General features: G+C 37.9%; 1 protein-coding gene across 1 annotated transcript in view; it reads right to left on the bottom strand.

The window, feature by feature from the left end:
- The window catches only part of Acoxl (acyl-CoA oxidase like), a 353,884-nt gene that overhangs the window by 209,063 nt on the left and 117,492 nt on the right, over positions 1 to 27,329 (bottom strand). The gene's annotated exons all lie outside the window — the stretch shown is intronic.

The raw sequence follows: 27,329 nt of genomic DNA, 5'->3' as shown, positions 1-27,329 counted from the left end.
TCTTGACAATGAGAATTTCTTGAGTTGCTTGAGAGCTATCTGGTGCTTCCACTGTCATCCTCAATCCATAGTCTTAAAAGGTAAAGGCTCTCAAAACAATAGCAGGGTCTTTCAATCCATAACCATAAGATATATCTCCATTTGTTTAGATCTTCTTTGATTTCTTTCATCAGTGTTTGGTAGTTTTTCAACATATAAGTCACACGTTTTATTAAATTTGCAACTATTTAAATTTTTATGAGCAATTGTACAATCACACACCACATAAATAATGTTTCAGTCAATGACTGTCTGCATTTATGATGACGATCCCAAAAGATTACATTGCCTAGTGATGTCATAGCTGCTCACTTTATGTAAGTATAGTCAATGATGTTTGCAGTGCCAAAATTCCTAATGGCAATTTCAGAAAGCCTCTATCATTAAGCAACGAATGACTGGATATAATAATTTATTTTAATCCCAGTATTCTTGTGTTCATTGATAGTATGTAGAAATACAATTGATTTTCATTAGTGTATATTAATTGTACAAAGGGGTTACACCATGGTGTTTCTCACATGCGGATAGTGTACAATGATCAGATATCCCTCTCTATTGCTCTCTCTTTTCCCAGGCTCCTTCTCCCCTCTATTTTTTTCCTTTATTGTTGTGCTGGGTTGGGGGTACATTGTGACATTTACAGAGGTTCTTACAATGTATCAAATATATGATACTTTAATTCATCCCCTCTACTACTCTGCTTTGTCTCCCCCTTTCCCAATTCCTGGAATAGTTTCAAGAGGTATATTTTTTGCATTTACATACATGTGTACACATTTTTGCACCATATTCACCCTCCTACCCTCTTACTCTGTCACCTCCCCCCACCCACTGGTACCAATCCCCTCTTCTTCGATTTTGTAGAAAAAGGAAAAAAATGACATTATTGCTTTTTGAGATAAAGATAGCTACCCAGGGAGTTTCCTTGTGATATTTCCATGTACAAATGTACTATAACCCCAATTGGTTTACCTCCTCTAAATTTGTTCATTCTACCTTAGTCCCTTTCTTATGGTGGTTTCAGCTAGTTTAAGATTTCTATAGTCATTCTTGTATAGAGAGTATATCAACCATATTCAACTTATTAGTTTCCCTCTTTTACCCTACCCCTCCTATATGTGACCTCCCCTTAGTGTGACCAGGGTTTTATAATATTTCAGTATTTGTATTAGGTCTATATTCCACATATGAGAGAGAACATGTAGCTTTTTGCCTGCTGAGTCTGGTTAACTTCATTTAAGATGATGATCTCCCGTTCCATCCACTCACTTGTGAATGACAAAATTTCATTCTTCTTTGTAGCTGAGTAAATTTCCACTGCATGTAAATACCACATTGTCTTAATTCATTCATCAGTAGTGGGACATCATGCCTGTTTCCATGCTTAGCTATTGCAAATAGTGCTGCAATAAATATGGGTGTACAAGTACCTTTGTTGTAACCTGACCCAAATTCCTTCAGGTTTATCCCTAGGAGTGGAATTGCTGGATCATATGGCAGATCTGTTTTTAGTTTTTTGAGGAGCCACCATACTGTTTTCCATAGGGGTTGTACTAGCTTACATTCCCACCTGCAGTGTATAAGGGTTCCTTTTTCCCCACATCCTCACCAGCATTTGTTGTTGTTTGTGTTCTTGATGGTAGCTATTCTAACAGGAGTGAGGAAGAATCTTAATGTGGTTTTGATTTGCATTTCCTTTATGGTCAGGAATGGTGAGCATTTCTTCATGTATTTTTTAGCCACTTGGCCTTCTTCCTTTAAAAGGAAGAAGAAATGACCCATTTCTTCATTGGGTCATTGATTTTTGGGGAGTTAAGTTTTTTGAGCTCCCTGTACATTCTAGTTATCAGTCCCTTGTCTGATGTACAGCTAGCAAAGATTTTTCTCCCATTCTGCGGAAGGCCTCTTCAACTTAGAAACCATTTCTTTTGTTGTGCAGAAGCTTTTTAATTTCATGTAGTCCCATCTGTCAATCATTTCTTTTAGTTGCTGAGCCAACTGAATTCTAATTAAGAAGTCATTGCCTATGCCTATTCCTTCACCAGCTTCAAGGTTTCAGGTCTTATATTAAGCTCCTTCATCTATTTTGAGTTGATACTTGTACAGGGTGACAAAAATGGATCTAGTTTCAGTTTTCTGTATGCAGATATCCAGTTTTCCCAGTAACAATTGTTGAAGAGACTGTCTTTTCTCCACCATATGTTTTTGCTGTCTTTGTCAAAAATTAGGTGGGCATAACTGTGTGGATTCTATTCCACTGGTATTCATATCTGTTTTTGTGCTGGTACCATGCTGTTTATATTGCTATGGCTCTGTACTACAGTTTGAAGTCGAGTATTGTGATACCTCCAGCATTGATTTTTTTGGTGCAGTATTGCCTTGGCTATTTGCAGTCTTTTGTGCTTCCAAATGAACTTTAGAGTTGATTTTTCCATCTCTGTGATGAATGTCTTTGGAATTTTGATGGGAATTGCATTGAACATGTATATTGCTTTGGGTAGTATAGTCATTTTTACTCTGTTGATTCTACCAATCCATGAGCCCAGGCGATCTCGCCATCTTCTGTAGTCTTTCTCTATTTCTTTCTTCAGTAGATTGTAGGTTTTCCTTGTAGAGGTCATTCACATCCTCTGTTAAGTTTATTCCTGTGTATTTGATTTTTTTGAGGCTATTGTAAATGGAATTTTTTTTACATTTTTTTCTCAATCTGTTCATTGTTGGTGTATAGAAAGGCTCCTGAATTTTGTAAATTGATTTTGTATTCTGCTATTTTGTTCAATGTGTTTATGATGTCTAAGAGTTTTGTTGGTGGAGTTTTTTTGGGTCTTTTAGGTACAAGATCATGTTGTCTGCAAATAGGGATAGTTTAACTTCTTTCTTACCTATTTGTATTCCTTTTCTTTCTTCTTCCATCTTATTGCCCTGGCTAGGAATTTCAAGACTATGTGGAATAGGAGAGGAGAGAATGGACACCTTTGTCTCATTCCTGACTTTAGAGGAAATGGTTTCAGTTTTTCCCCATTAAAAATGATGTTGGCTATAGGTTTGTCATATATAGCATTTATTATGTTGAGGCATGTTCCTTCTATTCCTAGTTTTATCAGAACTTTTATCATGAAAGGATGTTGACTTTAATCGAAGGCTTTTTCTGCATCTATTGAGTTGATCAAGTGGTTTTTGTCTTTGTTTCTATTAATATGGTGAATTACATTTAATGATTTGCATATGTTGAGCCATCTCTGTATCCTGGGATGAAGCCAACTTGCTCATGGTGTATAATCTTTTTGATATGCTGTTGAATTTAATTTGCCATTATTTTATTGAGGATTTTTGCATCTATGTTTATTAAAGAGATGGGCCTACAATTCTCTTTTTTTGTTGTTGTTGTGTCCTTGTCTGATTTTGGAATGAGTATAATACTGCCTTCATAGAATGAGTTTGGCACTCCTCTATTTTTCAACAGCTTTCAGTGAGCTGCCTTGTGCCACCTTCAAACATGAACACAATGTATTTAGACATTGCCACCCCTATCATTCTCTCTCCCTGTCCCATACCTCCCACTCATATCCCACATACAGTTCCTCAATTTCAGTCATATATATGTATATATACAAATTAAGTCTAGATTCCACATATGAGACAGAACATGTGACCTTTGTCCTTCTGAACCTGGCTTACTTTGCTTAACATGATGATCCCCCAGTTCCATCCATTTTTCTGCAAATACCACAATTTTATTCTTCTTTATGGCCGAATAATACTCCATTGTGTATATGTAACACATTTTCTTTATCTGTTTATCAATTGAAGGGCATCAAGGCTGATTCCAAAGCTTGGAATGGTCCTGTAATAAACATGGGTGTTCAACTGTCTCTATTTCATTCTGACCTCCATTCCAAGAGTGGTATCACCAGCTCTTATGATAATTCTATTTTTAGGTTTTTTGGGGGAGAATTTCCATACGGCTTTCCATAGTGGCTCCACTAATTTACATTCCCACCAAAAATGTATAGTGTTCCTTTTTTTCTGAATCTTCACCAGCATTGGTTGATGCTTGAATTCTTGATGGCAGTCATTCTGACTAGGGTGAGATGAAATTTCAATGTCATTTTGATTTGCATTTCCTTTATGGTCAGGGATGTTGAACATTTCTTCATATATTTTTTAACAATTTGTACTTCTTTTTCTGAGAATTATCTGTTCAATTTATTTGCCTATTTGTTAATAGAGTTGTTGGTTCTTTTGGAGATAAGTGTTTTGAGCTCTTTTATATTCTAGTTATCCCTTGTCAGATGTATAACTTAACAAAGATTTTCTTCTATCCTGTGGGTTGTCTATTCATTCCAGTGACTATTTCCTTTGCTGTGCAGATGCTTTTCAGTTTGTTGCAATCCCATTTCTCGATCCTTGCTCTCATTTGCTGAGCTACTGGGAGTTCTATTCAGAAAGTTGTTGCCTATGTCTGTATCTTCCAGTGTTTTCCTATTATAGTTTCAGGTCTTACAGTAAGGTCTTTGGTCCAGTTTGAACTAATTTTGTTGTAGGGTGAGAGTCAGAAATCTAGTTTCAGTCTTCTACATGTAACTATCCAAATTTTCTGAGCACCATTTTTTGAAGAGGCTGTCTTTAACCAGGTGAAGACATAACAAAAAAGAAAGTTATAGACCAGTTTTCCTGTTGAGCATAGATACAAAAATCCTCCATAAAATACTCATAAACAGAATCCAATAGCACATTAAAAAGATAATATACCAGATCAAGTTGGTTTCATTCCAGAGATGCAAGGATGCAACATACATAAAATAATTAATATAATACAATGCATGCAGAATTAAGGACAAAAACCATATGATCATCTCAATAAATGCAAAAAAACCCTTTGAAAATATTCAACATCCTTTGATGATAAAAGCTCTAAGAAACTAGGACTAGAAGGAACATACCTAAACATAATAAAGGCTATATATGACAAACCTATAGCCAATATCATACTTAATGGGGAAAAACTAAAATCATTTCCTCTAAAGTCAGGAATGAGACAAGGGTGTTCACTCTCCTTACTCTTATGCAACATAGTACTCAAATTCTTAACCAGAGCAATATGCAACAGAAATAAATTAAAAGGATTCAAATAGGGGAAAAAAAGTCAAATTACCACTATTTGCAGATGAGATGATCCTAAAAACACTTAGATCTCATAAGCACTTTCAGCAAAGTAACAGGATACAAGTCTATATACATAAGCAGTTGTTTTTCTATATGCTACCAATGAGCAGGCTAAGAAAGAAAGCAGAAAAAAATTCCAGTCACGATAGCCCATAAAAAATAAAATATAATTGATCTTTGATTGTGTCTTTTGTATCTTCTGACCTTGCTGGACTTACTTCTTAGTTCTAGGACTTTTTTTGTAGAAACCTTGAAATTTACTACATAAAAATTACATCATATAAATATAGGAACTATTTTATTATCAGATTTCCAATCTACATGCTTTTTATTTCCTTTTCTTGCCTTATTGCAATGGCTATAACTTCCAACACTATGCTGAATAGAACTAGTAAAAGCATACATCCTTGCCATGTTCCTGATCTTAGGGGAACATACTCAGTCTTTCACCATTAAGTATAAGGTTGACTATACATTTTGATGCAGATGCTCTTTATCAGGTTGGAGGCATTCTTCTCTAGCCTTATTTAAGTGAGTTTTTATCATAAAAGTGTGTCTAAGTTTGAAAACTTCTACACACTTCTTCTGTATTAATTGATATGGTTATGTGATTTTTCTTCTTCAGCTTATTATTATGGTACATTAAATCTACTTTTTAATAATAAGCTTTCATTTTTGTAATAAACCCCACTTGTCAGGAAGTATAATGCTGTTAATATGTTGCTAAATTCTACTTCCTAATATCTTATTAAGGATTTTTGTGCCTATATTCATGGGGAATATTGTTCTGTAGTATTCTTTCATTAAACTGTCTTTATTTGATTTGGGGATCAATGAATTGGAATGTGCTCCTTCCACTTCTCTTTTCTCAAAGAGTTGTAAAGATTGTTGTTAATTCTTCTTTAAATGTTTGATAGAATTTTCCAATGAAATGATCTAGCCTAGAAATTTGCTTAGAAGCTTTAAAATTATGAATTCAATTTTCTTAGTATCTAGTTATTCAAATATCCTTATATATTGGGTAAGTTGGGGTGTTCAGTTGTTTTTGAGGAATTGGTCCATTCCGTGAAAACCTTCAGATATATGTTTATTCAGCTGCTTGAAGTATTCCCTTATTATCTTTTCGATGTTCTCAGTGTCTGTAGTAATATACCCTGCATCATTACCGATATTAGTAATTTGTGTTTTCTCTTTTTTCCTTGACAGTTTTGCTAGAGGTTGTCAATTTCATTGTTACAAAGAACCAGTTCTCTGTTTCATTAATATTCTCTATTGGTTGTTTTCAGCTTCATTGATTTTTATTCATATCCATATAGTTTTACTTTTCCTGCTTCCTTTCAGTTAATTTTGTTCTTTTTCTATTCTTGAGATGAGAGTTTAAAAATTATTTGAGATTTTCCTCTTTTCTAATGCATATATGCTACAAAGCTGTGTGTATGCATGGAAATTTTTATATATTGTATTTTCATTCCTTTCCAACTTTTTCCAAATATTTTTTGTTTTGCTTGAGAATTCCTCTTTTTTATTACAGATTATTTAGAAGTGTGTTCTTTGCAACTGTGTAGAAGTTTTCCTATTATCAATTTCAAGTTTGAATCCATGTGATCAGATAAGTTATTCTGTATGACTTTGATTTTTTTAATTGCTCTAGTATTTTTATAGCACATAATATGTTCCATTTTGGTAATGCTGTTCTTGAAAAGAATGTGCATTTTGCTTTTGTTGAGTGGAGTGTTCCATAAATCTCATTTAAATTTTATTGATTGTTAGTGTTTCTGAGTTTTACTTCATTCTTGCTGACTTTCTGTCTAGTTGATCTATCAATTGTTGAAGAAGGGATATTGGAATCTCCTATCAAAAGTGTGAGTTGATTAGGTTCTCCTTTCAGTTCTATTAGCATTTACTCATATCATACAACCTGTTGCATTTTACATACACATTTAGGATTTAAAATTGTTGTATTTCCTTGGTGAATTCACCCTTTTATCAGTATTGATATCCTTTCTTGTCTATGGTCATTATTTTTTTGCTCTGAGGTCTAATTTATTTGAAATTAATATAGATTATCCTAGCATTCTTTGGTTAATTTTCACATGAAATATTTTTCATCCTTTTACATTTAACCTGCATATATACACATAAATATATATGTATATGTATATATTCGTCACTAAGGAAGCACTCTACCACTTAAGCTATGCCCTCAGCCCCTTTTTTTTAATTTTTATTTTGGCAATAGAACCTCAGTATTTTTTTTTCTTGGTATTAGGGTTTGAAGCCAGGATCTCATGCAACTTGGGAAAGTGCTCTTACCACTTCAGCCATGACTCCAGCACTTTCATTTATATTTTGTTTTTGAGATAGGGTCTCACCAACTTTGTACTGGTCAGCCTCAAACTCTCAATCCTTGCCTCTGCCTCCCAAGTAGCTGGGATTATAGGCATGCACCATGCCCAGCTTATGTTGTTATATTTGAATTGAATATCTTATAAACAGCATAGAGTTTGACTATGTTTGTTAACTACTTTGCCAAGCTCTGTTTTTAGACTATCTATATTTAACACAATTATTTTACTATGTTAGGGTTAAAATCTGTCTTTGAAAAACTATTTTTTTCATTTCTCATATTTGTTTTTTCTGCCTTCTTTCAGACAGAATTCCATTTTTGATGTATTAGTGTATTCATGAATGTATCTCTATGTAGCAGTTTTTAGTGGTTGCTCTTGGTATTACATCTACAACCATTGTCATAGCTAAGGGGTGCTATCATTTTACCAGTTTAAGTGGAGTATAGAAAAATTGTCTTGGCTGGATGCGGTGGCTCAAGCCTGTTAGCCTAGCTACTTGGGAGGTAGAGATCAGGAGGATTACAATTCAAGGCCAGAAGGGCAAAATATTCTGAGACTCCATCTCAACCAATGGCTGGGTACAGTGGTGTGTGCTTATCATTCCAGCTATGCTGGGAAGCACATGCTGGCCCAGGCATAAAAATGAGACCCTCTTAAAAATAACCAACACCGAAAGGACTGGCAGAGTGGTCAAGTGGCAGAGCACCTGCCAGCAAGCACAAGACCCTGAGTTCAAAACCCAGTACTGCCAAAAAATAAAAAAGTTATCTAACTTATATCCCATTGCCCTCTCCTGTTACAACCACATCAGACAGTGTCATGAGTTTTGTTGCTGCTGTGAAACATAATTTAGAGAACTCAAGAAGAAGGAAATCTATTGCATTTTCTAAATTTTTGCTTATTGTTATTTCTTCCTTCTTGATGTTCCAGGACTCCTTCTTTTATTTTTTCCCTTTTTGTCTAAGGAAATTTCTCTAGCTATTCTTAGTGACAAATTATTTTATTTTCCTTCACCTGAAAATGTCATTTTTGCTGAATACAGAATTCAGGTTTAATGGTTCTTTAGTGGTTGAAAAATGTCATGCCACTTCCTCTGGCTTCCACAGGTTTCTGAAGAGAAATCTACAGTGATTCAAATTGTTTCTCTCTACTGCTTTCAAGATTTTTCCTCTGTATTTTGACTTTCAGTTTCATTCTGATCTGTGTTTGTGTAAATTTCTCTGAGCTTATCTTTATGGGTTTGCTCAACTTCTTGAACCTATAGGTTATGACTTTTGCCATATTTGGAGAGGTAGGGGCCACTGTTTCATTGAGTGCTTTGTCAGCCCTGCTTTCTTTCTCATTTCTTCTGGGACTTCAAGGACACAAATGGTAGGTCCTTTGCTGTAACTCCACAGGTTCCTGAGTGCTGTTCTTTTTTCCAGACTATTTTCTCTATGTTGTTCAGAATTAGGAATGCCCATTGTTCTACCTTCCTGATTCTTTCCTCTGTCTTCTCCATTCACTATTGAAAATATCCTGAGGTTTTCTATTTTGACTGTACTTTTTCCCATTTTAAAATTTCCTTCTTATTCTCCTTTGTATCTTCCACATATTTTTTCCAAGATATTCTACTTTTTCATGTTTCAAATATATTTGCAAATGTTCTTGGAAGCATTCTCAGAATGGCTGCTTTACAATACTTTTTCCAGTTTTTCTAACATTCCTGTCATCACAGTGTTGGCATATATTGATTATCTTTTTTCATTCTTCTTGAGATCTTCCTGATGCTTGGTATAATGGTTGATTTTCAATTGAAACATGCATTTTAATGCTATTTTGGGAGATTCTGGATCTTACTTAAACCTCTAGCTTTCTCTGGCACTGTTGTGGCAGGGAAAGGAGTCATAGCTGTCTGGCAGAAGGAGATAATCAGATTTCCCACTTGGCCTCCATTGCCTTCTCCTTACTGCTGGGCAGAGACAGGGGTTCTGGTTCTTCATATCTCCATTGGACAGCAGTGGGTTCAGTGTCTTTTCTGCAGGATGACAGTGAAAGTTCTAGCTCCTCTTGGCCTCATTCAGCACTACCATAGCAAGTGGAAGGAGCTGCAAGATAGAGTAGAAGTCCAGGCCCCCCTACACAGTCTCCTGATTCCACAGGTAGTAGGTACCCATTACCACCTGGCAAGGAAGAAAGTCCCTGCATTCTGCTTGGCTTCTATCATCACCCTGGTGGCAGAGTAGGAAAACTCTTTACAGCCCATGGAGAATAAAAGTCTGGATTTGGCTGGCATGGGTGGGGGTTGGGACACAGTTCTTTCTGGTGTTTGACTAAAGTAGAACTGTATTATCAAAATTTCTGTCTTGGTAAATGTCTCTTTCCCAGTCCTTTAGCTAAAGAAAGCAGGCTTTGTTGGGAATGTGTGTGTGTGTGTGTGTTTCCACTGGTATTTCTGGATTGTCAGCTCCACCAACACATAGTTTGATATATGGAAGACAGAGAGAAAACTCCCCACATAGTCACTCCTCATATCTTGAGGTCCTTGTCTCTACTTTTCAGAGTCTTGTTATGTGTGTGTATAAAACTGTATATATTATATATTATTCATAATTATATATATATTAGAATTATAATATATAATTCTTCTTGGAAGTATAGGTCCTATTTCAGGTTGCTAAACATGACATATAAATTTGAATTTTAGAAAATTCACCTTTGTTCACCTGGTAGAAGTATGGTGATTCATATAACAGACTAATTTGTGTTTTATGTGACTAGAGACAAAGAGAGAGAGAGAAGAAAGAAGCCCATGCAGAGATGTTAATATAGAATATTATAATATTCCTTTTGCAAAGGAAGCTACATCCTAAAGATATCACTGATTTAATGAGAATGTGTCAGGAATAACAGAATATCACATGGCAAATGTGTACAAAATTACAGACACTCCAATGTTGGAAAAATAAAACAGGTATGCATGTTATAATCAAAGAGCAATGGGTGTTGCCAATATAGTAACATATCCAATTAGAAATGGATCTTGTGAGTTCCATACCTGCTATTTATGCTTACCATAGTCTATGTTTACTTAAGATGTCATTGTATCCAGTTTCCCATGTCATTAAATATATTTGAAGTTACAATTTTAATGATTACTTCCTTAAGGTAAACTTCTAGAAAAAATTCTACTGGATCAAAAATGCAAACTTCTTTGAAACTCCTGATTCATATCACCAACTTTCCAGAAAGATTACGACAATTTTTATTCTTTCTCCCAGTATAAAAGATTGCCCATTTAATACATTCCTGCCAGAGCTGAGTATTGTCCTTTCAAATGCCTTTGCTAATTCAACAAAGTAAAATATTATCTCATTTAAGTTGCCTTTCTTTGATTATTAATAATTTTATTTGCTTATATATTTATTAGCCATACCAACACATTCTTTTTTATTTTTTACTTTTGGCAGTACTGGGGTTTAAACTCAGTGCCTTGCATTACTAGGCAAGTACTCTACCATTTGAGCCACGGCTCCAGCCATTTTTTGGCTTTAGTTAATTTTTTGGATAGGGTCTCACATTTTGTTTTTTCATTTTTGGTTTATGGATATTTTCTTTTGCTTAGCACCAGCCTCAGACCACAATCCTCCTATCTATGCCTCCAAAACAGCCAGGACCAGAGACCTGTACCACCATGTCCAACCTGTCAGCTAGGATGGAACCTCACTAATTTTTTGCCTGGGCTGGCCTCAAACCATGATATTCCTGATCTCTGCCTCCCAAATGAGCCACCACTCCTGGCCTATATCTTTTCTAAATAGTCTATTGTATCACTTGCCAATTTATGTACTGTAGTGTTAGTATTTTGTTTATTGAAGTTTTTTATTTATTAAAGAAATTAAACCACTGCCAGTTATATTTGCTTAGATATAACTATACCATGTAATACTCTTAGCTTTGCTTTTGGAATCCATATTTTTAAAATTTTTATACAATCAATTTTATCAAATATTTTTGCTCTAGGGTTTTTTCCTAGTAGTATTTTTTTGAACTACATGAAAGGGGAGGTCACTTTTTTCCTTCACCTATGTTATTTTGTGGGGTTTGTTTTAACTTTTAGCAATAAACACAGGTGAGAGATTTAAGTCTATCCCAGTAGGTTACAGAAATAAATCCACAACCTAGTTAACTGTAGCAAGTGCCACTAAGCTGACTCACGGAGGATCTGTGAAGGTGAACAGACTCGTTTCCATCTGCTTAAAATAGCAGTTCCCTCTTTCCAACAATTCCCTTGATCTTCTTCCTTCCAATTGACTTGGCAGACAAGTCCTTGCTTTAACCTCTATCCCACTTTATTCTTTAATCTGCCAGGAAATTCATACAAGTACTGAGCATCCATCAATACAGCTTCTTTAAGGCATCCTTTTTCATCTTGACTCTACAATTGAAATAATAAGTAAAAGAAGACTTTGTTGTTCTGTTGGCAACAGAATATGTGACTTCAGGGGGTATTTCTCTAAGGGAAAATTTTTCTTTGAGTGGATCTCTACTCTAACAACCATCCCTCTCAGCAAAAACCAAATACCTCATCCTCCATTTAAAAGTTTCTAACTACCCAGATAGTTGTTGGCCCCACTAATGTCTGGGATCTGGATGTCAAGTGTTGTATGAATACATCTGTCAAGACCTAGAACATCAGTGATGCCTCATCATCTGGAGATGGCCAAAGGACCCACCATTACTTTGCCATCCCTCAGCACAGTGCTAGTCCATTTGCATGCTTTCCAGAACATCATTAGAGGTCATTCACATTTCACTACCACCCTTTATCTGCCTTGGCTGTTGAGTCCTGTCCTCTCCCAGGCCATCCCAATGGACAATGCTGTCATCTGGGTTGTGACAAGCCCATTTCATTTCTTTGTACTGATGTATCTGTGCACATATTGAAAACTAAAAAGAAAATAACTTGACTGTTGTTTTCTTTACAAAAAGCATTTCCAAAATTAACAATGTATTGTGCCTGTGACAAAAATAATTCATCTGCTTTACAAGAATATAGCCTGAAAATAAATGTCTACAAGGTCATTTGAGTTCTTGTATAAGATATCATGACATTGGGAATTATTCAAATCATGGGATGGTAAAGCTTGTGACCCAAGACAACATCTCAGAAAGATTTGAGAGGTGAGTGGAGACTGGACCACAGAGAACATGCCAGGAGTCAGGAAGCCAGAGTCCTATACACCTTTGCCATGGACTGAACTGATAGAGCACCATGATTCTGCACATTGCTCAAAAAGGAAACCCAATTTTCATTCCTGGCTGGACTCCACTACTTTTGCTAGCTTACATGCAGTTGTACTAACACCAAAGCACTTTTCATTTAATTGCTAAAAGTAATTTCAAAAACAATACTTAAAATCTCTGGAAACTGTCTTATAGCAAATGGAGACACATCTACTCAAGAATATCTAAATTTTAGTGAAAACAATGAGACTTTGTTATTTGATCAAGGATTCACTCACCAACAGTTCGGGATGCTAGCTCTACTCCAGTCAGGTACAGCCAAATGGGACTCCCTTTCCCCATACCTACCAGTCTAGGGCATGGCTTCACTCTAGTATAAGCAAGCACTGATATCTCTTATTTTTCCCACTCCACATTACAAAAGCTGCATTCTAGGCAGTTACAAATAAGAGCACTAGGGCTCCCTTACCCCACACAGCCCCCATTTATACAGCAGAAGCACCACGTTAGATCCAACAGGTCAAGAATACTAGATCCTGAATATCCTGCCCAGCCTACTTCTAGGATGGAGGTATGACATCAAGAAGGATAAGCCAAGAAAACCAGGAACTACTGTCCATACGTAGAATCCTGCTCATAAAATAGGAGTGTCACTTCAGGCCATGGTCCCACTTCCCCAACTCTAATGCACTTGTGCAAAGGTAGAACCAGGAAGAGAGGCAAGCCATAAGAACCTGGAGCTCTGTGGTTTGCCTAAGGAGACTAACTTTATTTTAAATGAAGCATGTGAAAGATCATGGTAGTGAGCAATAAGAGTTTCTGGTAACTGTAATTCTTTTGGCTGCGAACTAAAAAAGAGTATCTCAAAAAGGGGAGATCAGCTAGAAGTTTAACAGCAAGAACCAGGAAAAGAGAGAGCTAGGAAGAGCTTTCTGAGGTTGGAACAGCCTTAAAGCTTGGGAATACCCTGCCCCTTCAAAAGGACTTCACTTTAAATGAAGCAGGCTATGGTATAATATATAATCCAGGGCTGTTGAAAACAATATAGCAACCAGCTGGTGACTAATGTAGACTAACAACTATGTGCTACCAGTAGAGGCAAACTATCCAAAATCTTGTGCAGATGTGAAGGAAAGAGACAAACAGAGCCCAGTGAAAACTAGTCATCCCAGACACTCAAGAGACAACCACATTCTCCAGGATGCATCCTCCCATGAGTGACATCATAGCACACTGTAGGAGAATCAGACTTCACTGAAATAGTCCCTCCCAATCACTAACCAAATAAATGAGCAAACAACAATCCCCAGAAGAGAGGATCAATATCCAGAGTTTGTACATGTATTATCTAAAACACTCAGTTTTCAAAACAAATTATAAAATATTCAAGTGTGAGCTGCATATACACAAAAAAAGGAGGCAATAAAAATTGCCTTCAGGGCAATTCAAATATTATACTTAGGAAATAAAAACTTCAAAGCAGTTATTACAAGTATATTAAAAATTAAAATAATTCATATTTAAAAATTTTTAAAGTATGTCTGATGGCAATATTTTAAATAATATCAATAAAGACATAGAAATTATAAAACAGAATCAAATAGAAATTCTGTTGAAAAACAAGTACCTGAAATGAAAATTTTTCATGCGAAAACTTCAATAATAGATTTGAACTGCTAAAAGAATCAATCACTGAATTTGATAATACATCATAGAGATTATGCAATCTGAAAAAACAGAGAGGATAAAATAATGAAGAAAAGTGAGCAGAGCTTCAGAGTAAGGTGAGACCCATGAATCATATCAACACACATGCAATGGGATAGCCAAAAGGGAAGGGAAAAGAAAAAGGATTAAAAAGTACTGTTGCAAAATAATGACATAAAACTTACCAAATCTAATGAAAAAGATCTACACATCCAAGAAACTCAAAATCCAAGCACAATAAGCACAAAAAGATCCATACCGAGGCACAGTAAAAATGCTGAACTCAAAGACAGAGAAAATCTTAACACAAGAAAGGAATGACTCATCATACACAACGGAATAACAAAAAGATTAACAGTGCTTGGGAAAAAAATCAAACAACCATCTTATATCCAACAAAACTATATTTCAGAAACTAAGACAAAATAATAACATCCCTAAATAAACAAAGACAGAATATTAATTGTGGAATTAATCGCACACTTATAAGACATATGAAAGCTGAAAAAAAATTTAAAACAACAGTAAAGGTAATTATACATACAATATAACACAATGTAATTGCATGTCTCTTTCTTCTTTTATCTGATTTAAAAATCATTCAGATAGAGTAATATGGATATAATTGTATTGTGGAAACTAAAAATATGAAAATATAACATACTTGACCATGCACAGCATGAAAGGGGTGAGTAGGAACAAAACTGTGCTAGAGTAAAGAAATGACACCACAGTGTAATGCAAATCCACAGGAACAAATTAGAAGAACTAGAAATGCCAAATAAGAAGGTAAGATTAACAAACACTACAAATAGATATTTGCTATCATTTCCTCTCTTCTACAAAAGACATGAGATTACATGAAATAATAATTATGACAACATAATATTATATTTGTAACATCCACAGATGTAATATGTGTAAAATAATAAAACTGAAAGGGAAAGAGAGTATAGAGCTCTACAGGAGTGAAAATTCCAAATTTCACAGATATTAAGTTAGCACAAATTCAAAGTAGATTCCAATTAGTTAAGATGTATACTATATATGCTAGAACAGCTACTAAGAAAGCAACAGAAAAATATAACTTTACAAAAATCACTTAGAAGAACTAGAGTGTTAAAATAGAAAATATTTACTAAATACAAAAGAAGTAGTCAAAGAGAAACAGAGCAACAAAAAATACCTGATCTAGAAAACCCTAGCTACTCAGGAGACAGAGATCAGGAGGATTCGCAATTCAAAGCCAACGCATGGAAAAAAGTTCGTGAGACTCTATCTTGGAAAAATTCATTACAAAAAAAAGGGGGGTTGTTGGAGTGGTTCAAGGCCCTGAGTTCAAACTCTAGTACCAAAAAAATAAAATAAAATAAAAATGGCAAATATAAATCCAACCTCATCAATAATACAATTAAGCTTCAATAGATTAAACATCCAATAAGAAGTCAGAGGCTATGATAATAAATTTTTTTTTCATTTTTCTTTTATTATTCATATGTGCATACAAGGATTGGGTCATTTCTCCCCCCTGCCCCCACCCCCTCCCTTACTACCCACTCCGCCCCCTCCCTCTCCCCCCCCCAATACCCAGCAGAAACTATTTTGCCCTTATCTCTAATTTTGTTGTAGAGAGAGTATAAGCAATAATAGGAAGGAACAAGAGTTTTTGCTGGTTGAGATAAGGATAGCTATACAGGGCATTGACTCATTGATTTCCTGTGCGTGGGTGTTACCTTCTAGGTTAATTCTTTTTGATCTAACCTTTTCTCTAGTACCTGTTCCCCTTTTCCTATTGGCCTCAGTTGCTTTGAGGTATCTGCTTTAGTTTCTCTGCGTTAAGGGCAACAAATGCTAGCTAGTTCAACTACATTCTCAATGTTCAACTACATTCTCCATATAACAGACATGCTTTAGATTCAAAGAGGCAAATAAATTGAAAATAAAATGACAGAAAAAAAGATATATCATACCAATAGCAGTCATAAGAGTTGAGTGGGTATATTAATAACAGAAATAATAGATTTAAAGACCAAAATGTTACTAGAGATAAAAAAGAACATTTTTAAAAATTAGATATTCAGAAAGCTATCTTTATTTGCATTTGATGTGATCTTACCTATAGAAAATGCTAAGGAATTTACTAAAAATCCATTAGAATTAATAAATTCAGCAAGGATGCATGACAAAAGATTGATATACAAAAATTAATTGTATCTCTACACATCCTAGCAATAATAATTCAAAATTGAAATTAAGAAAATGATTCCATCTATAATAGCATCAAAGAGAATAAAGTACATAATAAATTTGACAAGAGAAGTGCAAAACTTGTACACTGAAAACTACAAAACATTATAGAAAGAAATTAAAGAATATCTAAATAGATGGAAAGAAAGATCATGACCATGAATTGGGGGACTTAATACCATAAAGGCAGTAAGCTGAATGTGGTGGCACACACCTCTGATCCAAGCTACTTTTTGAGAGGCTGAGGCAGGAGGTTGAAAGTTCAAAGCCTGCCTGGCCCATAGAGCAAGTTTGAGGCCAGTCTGATCAACTTAGCAAAACCCTATCTCAAAATAAAATTTTTAAAGATCTAAGGATATTGCTCAGTTGTAGAGTAAAAAGACCCTGAGTTTGGACCTCAGTACTGAAAAAAAAGATAGAAATACTACACAAACTGATCCACAGATTCAAAGCAATCCCTATCAGAACCCAAACTGCTATATTTTCAGAAATTAATAAGATGCTCCTAAAATTCATATGGAATAGAAGGAACCCAGATAGTTTAATAATCTTGAAAAAGAGGAATAATGTTGGAAGACTCACACTTCCCAATCTGAAAACTTATTGGATAGCTGCAGTAATCAAGACAGTGTGTACTGCCATAGGATAGACATATAGACCAATGGAATAGAACTGAGAGTCTGAGGTAAATCTTTACACTTAGGATCCATGGATTTTTAAAAAACACTGCTAAGACAAATCAATTGTGAAAGAATAATCTTCTCAACAAATGGTGGTAGAACAACTGAATATGAGCATGCCAAAAAAAATGTTGGAACCTTTTCTTACATCACACACAAAATTTAACTCAACATGGATCAAATACCTAAATGTGGGCAACAAATTGTATCACTCTTAGAAGAGGACAAGAGTAAATTTTCATGATCTTGGATGACAGTGGTTTCTTAGATATAATGTCAAAAGTAAAAACAACAAAAGAAAAAATAGATAAACAGGGCTTCATCAAAATTAAGAATGTTGTGCTTCAGAGGACATGATCAAGAAAGTCAAAAGAAAATCAAAACATACCCATGAAGTGGGAAAAAAATTTGCAAATCACATCTTCGAAAAGGGAAGAGTATCTAGAATAAAGAGCTCGGGTGACTCAATAACAGAGATAAATATACCCAATTCTTTAAATAAGTAAAGGATCTAAATAGTTATCAAAAAAGACATACAAATGACCCATAAGCATATGGTAAAATGTTCAGTTAAATTAGTTATTAGGGAAATACAAATCAAAACCCCAATTAGCTAATGTTGCACACTCGCCAGGATGGCTATAATAGTAAAGATAGACCATAACAAGTGTTATATTGCTGATGACAATATATAATGCTGCAGCCACAGAGAGAAAGCAATGGGATAATACCTCAAAATGTTAAATAGGCAATTTCCATGTGACTCAGAAATTTCACTACAAGGTAAAACAAAAACATAGGTCCACACAAAAATTTGTTCATGACTATTTATATAGGAGCATTACTCATGATAGCCAAAAAGCAGAAACAACTGATGAATTCAGTTAATGAATGGATCAATAAAAATGTGGTATATCCATACAAGGGAATATTGGAATATAAAAAGGAATGAGGGTATAAGACATATCACAATACACAGATATCTGGAAAACAATATGCTAAGTATATTAGTCACAAAAGACCATATATTGGGTGATTTAATTAATATAAAATAGCCAGAGTAGGTAAGTCTATTCAGACACAAGGGTTAGTTCTTGCCTAAGATTGAGGAAAGAGGTAATCAGGAATGACTAACAGGTATGGGGTTTCTTTGGGGATGTTATTGACAAAAATGTAAAATTAGACTGTGGTGACAGTTGTACAACTTGGTGAGTATATCAAAACCATTGCATTGTGTACATTAAATGCGCAAATTTCATGGTATGTGAATTGCACCTCAGTAAAGCTGTTTCAAAAATGAGTTGGGGCAATTAGTTTTACCTCCCCGTGGAATTTTCAGTTCCCCAGAAATGAACAGCTACTGCAATGGCATTGCATCTCATCCAGGATATACAGTCACCACACAGCATTTGTGCAGCCGGGTGGCAAATGCATCTAGTGGCTTGAAGACTCCATAGAGTTGAGTGCAAATAGCAATTAAAATGTCCCCAGATGTTCATTTTGATGATAAAATAGAAGAGTTCTGAAATGTAAGACAAAACCCACTTCAGGAGCACTTCATGCAGAAGGTATTCTAAATTTAGCTGTGTATTAAGCTAATTTGTTGAAGGGAAGCTACTGGGCTGGCATCTTTGGTTTTCATTGCAAGTCTCTTCAGACAGACAGGTTTGCTCTTGTAACTATGAATTTCCTTTTGCTTGTACATTATTCATAAGTTTTAAATGGCACCTTCTGTCACAGTTTTCCCCCAGATACTAAAAACTTCCTTCAAGTTCTATTATAATTTGAATGTGTAATTTCCTCCCAATAAGCAAATCACAAAAGGAACTTAAGTTTGAATGAGATCATTGCTTTTCTGTCCTGCAGGTATAGCCTTGACTTTGGATAATTACCACCCCAGGTAATGGGGAAGTGGAAGGATTTAAGGTCCACACAAATCAGTCTGCATGAACAACTTCTGGTACTACTGTCAAAACAAATATATAAGAAAGGAGGACTCTCTTGTGTGACCCTATGAGAATCTTGGCGCCATTAGTCTGTGGTCCACTGACTTTTTCTTGGGGTCGAGGAAGGAAAAGGGTAGAGAAGATCCTGGTTATTGTTGAGTGTTATGTGTAAGTTCAGGATCAAGAAATTAGATTTTGTTTTTGATGGCCCTGGAGGTTGAACTCATGATGTCACGCTTGCTAGGAAGGCACCCTATCACTTGAGCCACTCCACCAGCCCTTATTGCATTGGTTATTTTTGAGATAAGGTCTTGCTTTATACCTTGGTCAGCCTGGACCATGAACCTCCCATTTGTGCTTCCCATGTAGCTAGGATGACAGCGTGTGTCACTGCACCCAGACATTGGTAGAGATGGGGTCTCACTAACATTTTACCTAGGCTGGCTTCAAACTACAATCCTCCCAATCTCCACTTTCCAAGTGGCAAAGATTACAGCACCACTGTATCTGACCTTAGGAAATAAGAATTTATGCAACAACTGGCACACATAGGTGCTCTGCTAAGCAGATTCACACAGGTTTCAGAAGTGAGTTTGAAAAATATCCTTCCAGGGAAGTAATAGGAAAATCAAATTTCTAGAAGAAACCAAACCCCAGAAAAGCTAATTATTTGCTTGAGGTCCCAGGAAAGCCAAGGTCATACTGGAACTCGATCCTCAGTATATCCCATCCCTTCTAGTCCTATGCTGGGGTGATTTTGAATGCTAGGGGGTCGGTGATGGGAGTTGAGTGTGGGCCAGCTGTGAGATCACTATCTCTGTGAAGAAGCAAATACCTATGATTTTATTTACTGTAAAAGCCCAGGCTACACAAGAGAGAAAACAGATGCAGCCTAATTATTAAAAGTACACTAAATACTTATCAGCAAGTAAAGTCTTTTGGGAATCATTTAAAATATTTATTTATTCAAATTATTCAGATCATAGTCTCTCTCTGCAAATGAATGTTGGGAATTTTATGTGCCTATAAGGAGAGGTAGATAAATGCCCTCCACTGTCAGCAAACCAGGGAGCAAAGATTCCCACTATGATAAAGAAAGAAAGCAAAACTTGGGTATGATCTAGAAGGAGAATGTTGGACTCCCACCAAGCTGAAACACAACACACAATTTTAAAGTACAGTAAATTAATCCCCAGGCTGGATCACTAGAAACAGCCTCTGGTGATTGAATAACACTGAGTGGCTGTGCATCGCAGTGCCTGTCTGCGACAAGTGAGCACAAGACTGGGGTCCAAAGCTAGGTTCTTTTGTTGTTTTTTATGGAAAGGTGAGAATATGATCCAAGGATAGCTGATGAACTAAAAGCCAGGCCTCTGCCCTGTATACCAGTGCACTGGCTTTGTACGAAAAATATTTTCTTTTTTTCAATTTCATTTTGTTTTGTTTTGTTGAGACAGGAACTCGCTGTGTAGCTCAGGTTGGCCTGGAAGTCTTGATCCTCTACCTCAGCCTCTCAAGTGCTGGGATTGGAGGCACATGCCACATGCCTGGCTTGATGTATTTTTTTGAGAAGCCAATTTCTCCTCTTCACAACAGAGATCTGAAAAATTCAGAATGTGCTAACAAATTCAAGTTCACTTTTGGATCAAAGTTCATTCACCGCAGCTCATCTTTAATTAGTGGAGGCAGTCTATCCACCTGGGGAGACAGAAACAGCAGCCCCCAGGAACACCACGCCAGCATGCCCTGAACTGCATTCTGCAGTCTTCTTGAAAACACTGATGTTCCTAGGACCGTGGGTCAGGAAACACAAAAAAGCTTGGGGGCAATGCACTGGCAGGCCTGTATGGATATGTCAGAAGGAAAGCCAGCTCAGTAATGGGTGGATTTCAGGAGCAAATGCAAGAAACATTAGCCAAAAACCAATCTTCAGGAAAGAGGCCTGGCCTGCAGCAGGGGCTCAATAAATACCAACTGAAAGCTGAACAGTAAGTGGTGCAGGGAGATGACTCTATGCCCAGAAAAGGGGAAAGAAATCTGAGACAGCAACAAATTCAGGTCTTCTGCAAGGCTGACTCCAGTTGAATGCAGAGACTGGGACTTCAAAAGGACTCAAGGGAAAAACCCAGGCCAGTGGAGAAGAATGCTATGAACCACAGGAAAAGGCCATCCTGTTCTTTTCCTATCTGTCCAGTGTAGCCAATTGATTATTAAAATGAATAAATACTTTTAATATTTAAGTAATATATGCATATGGTTTAAAAAACTCCCAATAGGAATTCACAGTTCATAAAATTCTGTATAGACATCATTAAAACAAGTCTTATCTTCTGTAGCCTCACCACATAATCTAGTTAATTTTCCACAATTGCCTCTCTTTGTTCAACCTAGTATAAAAGCGTTTAGGTTTTGACACTTCTTTGGGTCTCCATTTCCTTATAAGGGCACCTATGTCATGTAGAACTTATATAAATGTGTATGCTTTTCTCCTGTTATTCTGGTTTATATCAATTTAATTCTCAGGCCCAGCCAAAAACTCTAAGAGGGTAGAGGTAAAAAATTTCCTCCCCTTCAGGGATATTACCATCTTACCCCCTCTTTGTAACAACTTTATTGTATTCTTTCATATGCATTAACTACTTTTTAGTTAACCAATCTCCTGTAATGGACAGTTAGGTGCTTACAATCTACTTTTTATTTTTTAATTTTTTTTGGTAGTATTGGGGTTTGAACTCAGGGCTTTGCCTTGTTAGGCAGGTGCTCTACTACTTGAGCTACGCCTCTGGCCCTTTTTGCTCCGTTATTTTGGAGACAGGCTCTCTCTTTTTGTCCAGGCTGACCTGGGCCATGATCCTCCTATTTTAAGTTTCGCACCACTGCTGGGATGACAGGTGCGCACTACCACGCCCAGCTTTTCACCATTGAGATGGGGCTCTCGCTAACTTCCTCCTAAGTAGTTAGGATTATAGGCAAATCTTCGTTTATAAAAACAGATCATGGGCCAGATCTGGCCCTTGGTCTAGAGAACTGAATATTTGCTATATGCCAATGAGATGGTTTTACAAAACATCACAAGCTGAGGTAAACTTTAGAAACAATTGGATCAACAATCTAATTATTTACTGAAAGAAAAGTTAAAAGCAGCTATTCCGAATCATTTTTTCATAAGGATTCTCCAACTCAGGGAAGCCCAAAGAACCCTGATAGAACATACTTAGCAAATACAGTTGTCAAATGAATTTGGAACACATTGCATTGTCTGATCATCCTCATGAGAGTCCCAATGGACAATTAACAGCACGTTGACAGCTCTGAACACTGCAAGAGAGAAACCTCCTTAACTCAGAGCCTGCCTAAGTTACTTGAGATCAAACCTGTTTTCTGCAGAATGCATTTTTAGCTTTCTGGGGGCACATGATGTGGAAGAGCCAAGTTGGATCATAACGTAGTTCATCTTCAACTGCCTTGAACAAGTACCTGCATTTCTGGCAGGTGCAGACAGGGATAGTCAACCTGCCTGAAAATGGTTACAAATTATAAACAATCTACATCATTTCCCTACAAGAACAAGGTCCAGCTCACAGTAGGCCCTCAATAAAAATTACTGAAAGAATGAACAAATATTCCAAAAAAAAATACTTTTAGAGTCGTTTCACACGGGATTGTGCCACCATATGAAGTCACTATGCCGTCACCTCACAAGACCAGACACTGAACTATGACTCTCATCCACAACATGTGGCTGCAGAGGCCCCCACAGCACCAACTGAAAAGCACCATGTGTCACAGAGGATATGTGCAACACATAGGATTTTGTAAGGGATGTCTTTAAAGTGCTATCAAGTTCATGAACAGAGGCTCCCTGCTTTCCTGTAAGGATTTAAGCTAGTACTTTTCAAGTATAGAACTGGTATACGCCTGATTGCCCCAGAAACTGTTGTGTCCTTTCAGCAACTCACCTACTCCCTGCTCTGATCTCCTCTTCCTTTGTAGAGGTCAAAAAATTTCTTTTATGGATCTGATTTAGGTACCCACAAGTACAGTTTATCATCCACATTCTATAAATGAGGACTCTAAGGCTCAGCAAGGTCAAGTTACCTTCCCTAAATCACACAGCACCAGGATAAGAGGGAAACCCTGCCTTGTCTAAGAGCAGATTGAGTATGGCTGCCAATCCTGGCAGAGACAGGCCCACTGCAGAATGCAATTCCGTCTGGGCTGTTGGAAAAAGTAGGTTCTCCATTGGAGGGATATGGGTAGGGCTGGGAGGAAAGAGGAAAAAGTCACACTATGCACTCACGCACAGGGACTACACACCACACACACACACACACACACATGCACACACGCATGCACACATACACACACATGTGCGCACACGCACACATACACAAACATGCACACACATACACGCACGCACACACTAAGCCCCACACCAACATGCACAGTATGAGCCCATTTTCAGGTCCATGCCTCTTGGGACTCCACACCGTAAAGAGCAAATTCTCATAATTGCATGGCTTGTAGTGATCTATTTTTCAAAGCTATATTCTTCTTCATCCAAAAATACACAATAAAGAAGGCAGAAGTATCACACAGAACCCTGAAATACAGCTCTCTGTGGGCCCTCCCATGTTAAGGAAAAAAAATCTTTCCAAGGGTGCCAGTTCAGTATGTTTTATATATGCATCTGTGGCCATTTTCCATCCCTTGGAAACTGAGTGTCCCAGTGGGAAATAGACCTTAACCTCTAACTCAGTGCTTTGTCTACCCGGGTACCAACTCAGCAGTTCGGCATACTGGTGACAGTATTTGAGATTAGAGCGGCACATGCTTATAGTTTATAATCCTGCTGATGGCAGGTCAAAGGAATAAGGCCAGAGAGAACGCTGGTCCCAGAAAACACAGGAGAAACCTTGCAATCTCCAGTTCAGGGCTCTGTGACCTGAAGCAACTGTTTTACAAGAGACAGACTCCTGTCTCTCACCACCAGGGATGCTGATTCAGGGGTCCCAGGTGGGGCTTAAAAATCCACCTGAAATTCAGAGAATGATGCATACACTAAAACCAATCATTCTAACACCTCAGAACACAGCCCTAAGGACCTCCCCATGAGCTCACCCCTGCCCAACCTTGTGAAACCCTCACAACACCTGCATGCAGTGGGAACTACATCTTAGTAGCACTATTACTACATTTGAAATCCACCACCACCTCCACCCCATGCTGACCTAGGAGATCCACAGAGTCACATTCAGAAATGCTGGCCTGCCCTTCCCCCTTGCTTTCTAATGAGAACAGTGATGGGTTTACTCAAAGTCAGGCTTGAATGGCAGAGATAGACTCTAAAGGCCTCTCTGCTCCAATTTCCCTGCTTGCTTCTGTTCCCAGAGAGGACACCATTATCTCTATTCAGCTACCTAGTTAAGCCCTCAGGGTCAACCAGTCTTGACTGAGGGATGTCAGATGCTACTTGGACAGAAATCAGGGGCAGGGGTTAGAGTGTGAAAGAGGCATTTTGCCATGAGCCTGAAGCTGCAGAACAAAGAGGTATGTCTTGAGCACACAGATATCATGCCCACCTGCCTTGCCATGGGTAGCCCCCTCAGCCACTCAGAGCTCTGTTTGCTTCCACTGCCTCCTGCTGCCCTGAAGCACCCCACAAGTGGCCCAGTAGGGGACTCCTTCCTCTTACAGCTCTTTCTTGCAAAGCAAGCAGGACCTCTGCTCCTGTGAACATTATCAGCCCTCATGCTCCAGCATGGGGTTATTATCCCCCCGTATCAGAGCTTCTCCCATGCAGCAGTTTAGTGCCCTGGGCATCTGGCCTCCCACCCAGCGAGGACAGGGCACATATAGGACCATAGGGATGGCTGGCATTACATAGTGGGTGCCAGTACCACAAAACTAGCCTGTGTGCTGTCCTCAACCTCAAAATAGGATAAGAGAAGGGCTGTGTAACCTCAGGGACATCCTAAAATTTTGGGTGGCCCAGTTGTTTCCCTGGGGGATCTCCTTGTATATAAAACTGACCTATTGGACACATAGACAATGAGTTTGCACAGATACACTGGAAGACCTGCATCCTTCTGCCCTACCACAGCATAGGCCCTCTTCCCTCTCTCCCACTGCAGGAGCCAGGGCAATTTGAGGGCTGAGCAGAGTCCTCTGGCCTTACTTGATCTGCTCTGGAGACAGACCAGAGAAAGGGGTAGGGGGAGGAATAGGGGTCAAGGGGGAACCTAGATCAAATCCCAGAGCCCACTCACCTCTATCCATTCGCCATATGCTTTCAAGAGAGACAGAGATAATTCTTCTAACTCTGCTGCTGCATTGTTGAGAGCATAAGTAAGATAGTACTAGAGAATCTTTGGAGGACAGCCCCATAATTCTCCTGCCCCCTGGGGATCACAGTATCCTAGGCACTCCAACCTGCCACACTGCTTCCCTCAGAGCAGTCTGAGACCATGCTTGGGTCTCCTGCTATAGCCAGGCCTGGTGTCAGCATCCACTGAGCTCCTGGGCTGCACTGGATTTCCTGGGCCCCCAACACTGGCCTGCTTGGGCACCCACTACCCTTCACCACCCAAGGGTCCCCCTACTAACCATGGTCAGGGGCCTGAGCAGATGCCAACTCAAGTGAGCCTGGTGAGGACAAAACAGTTTCACAACAAAAAGCCTCCCCAACTTTGTCACTGTACAGGAACATGAGGCAGCCTGGCATGGGTGTTGTGACTGTGTGTGGCTGAAGAACATACACATCTTCCCAGGGCATAAGGAGACTCAAGGTGACTCATAACACATTTGTTTTATGATAAAGGCAGACCAAAAAAGCAGACAGATGGATGGACACAGAGAGATGCACAAGGAAGGAACCACATCCCAGTCAGCACCTCAACCTCCAGCTTCTCCTGCTGCAGACATTCTCAGATCCCTAGCTCCCAAGATAAATCAGGGTTTGTGTCCCTGCTTACTGACACCTCTGGAACACCCTGCCTGAGTTCACTCCTGCCCACTTCCCTTACCTCTTTTCCTCCTCTCTGGGCCTTATTCTCCAGCCACATATAATTTTCCTCCATCCCAGGCCATTTCTGTCACACCACAGCCACACCTCTGTGCCTTGGTTCTATTGTGCCCTTCTGAGGAATGCCTGTCCATTCTCTGCTTAGCAAAGCTCCATTCATCCCTTCAAGGCCAGAAAATGTTTGCCTCAGAAGCACAAATCACTTTCTATCCAGAAAGGACAGGTTAAGTAAACCTATCACAGAATGCACATTTAGCAATTAAAAATAAAGCAGATCTTTATTTAATGATGCAGAATAAGCCCTAAGATGTCTTTCTATGGGAAAAACAAGTTGTAGAACAATCTATAGAATATGCTATCAATTATATGTAAAATAACACAAACACAAATAAAGCTACATGTTTCTCTCTATGCACACACATAGACACACAAAACATCTGGAAAGATATACATCAAATTGATAGCAGTGCTGACCTCTGGGAAAGACAGGTGAGGAGCATGGAGGACTCGGGGATTATAATAAGAATGTGCCCCTTGTATTGCTTCTGCATTCAAAAATGAATCTTGAAATCTCACAAATGCTCACTCATTCAATGCCTGCCTTGCATTAGGCTCAAAATGAAAGGTGAGTCATCAATCTTCTAAAATACCTTCTTCTACACAGAATTGACACACATGCTTGGTTTCTGGATGTGAAACGAGGCCAAAGGTCAACAATTTAGAAATGCAAACTTAAGGTAAAGTAAAAACGAAAGGATCTGAGAAGTGGCTCTGAGGAGGCAGCCCTCACCTGCACACACAGACAAGACACTCCACTCCAGCCAGGTGACAGGGACCCAGGCAAACACACCTTACCTCTTCCTTCAACTTTTACAGCTGGGAACGTGTAATTTTTTGCAACAGACAGTTTATGCTTAGGATACTGATTCCTGTATTTCCAGTT

Source organism: Castor canadensis, chromosome 12 (assembly GCF_047511655.1).
Source record: "Castor canadensis chromosome 12, mCasCan1.hap1v2, whole genome shotgun sequence".
Classification (NCBI taxonomy): Eukaryota; Metazoa; Chordata; class Mammalia; order Rodentia; family Castoridae; genus Castor; species Castor canadensis.
This window is presented reverse-complemented; position numbering and strand designations above follow the sequence as displayed.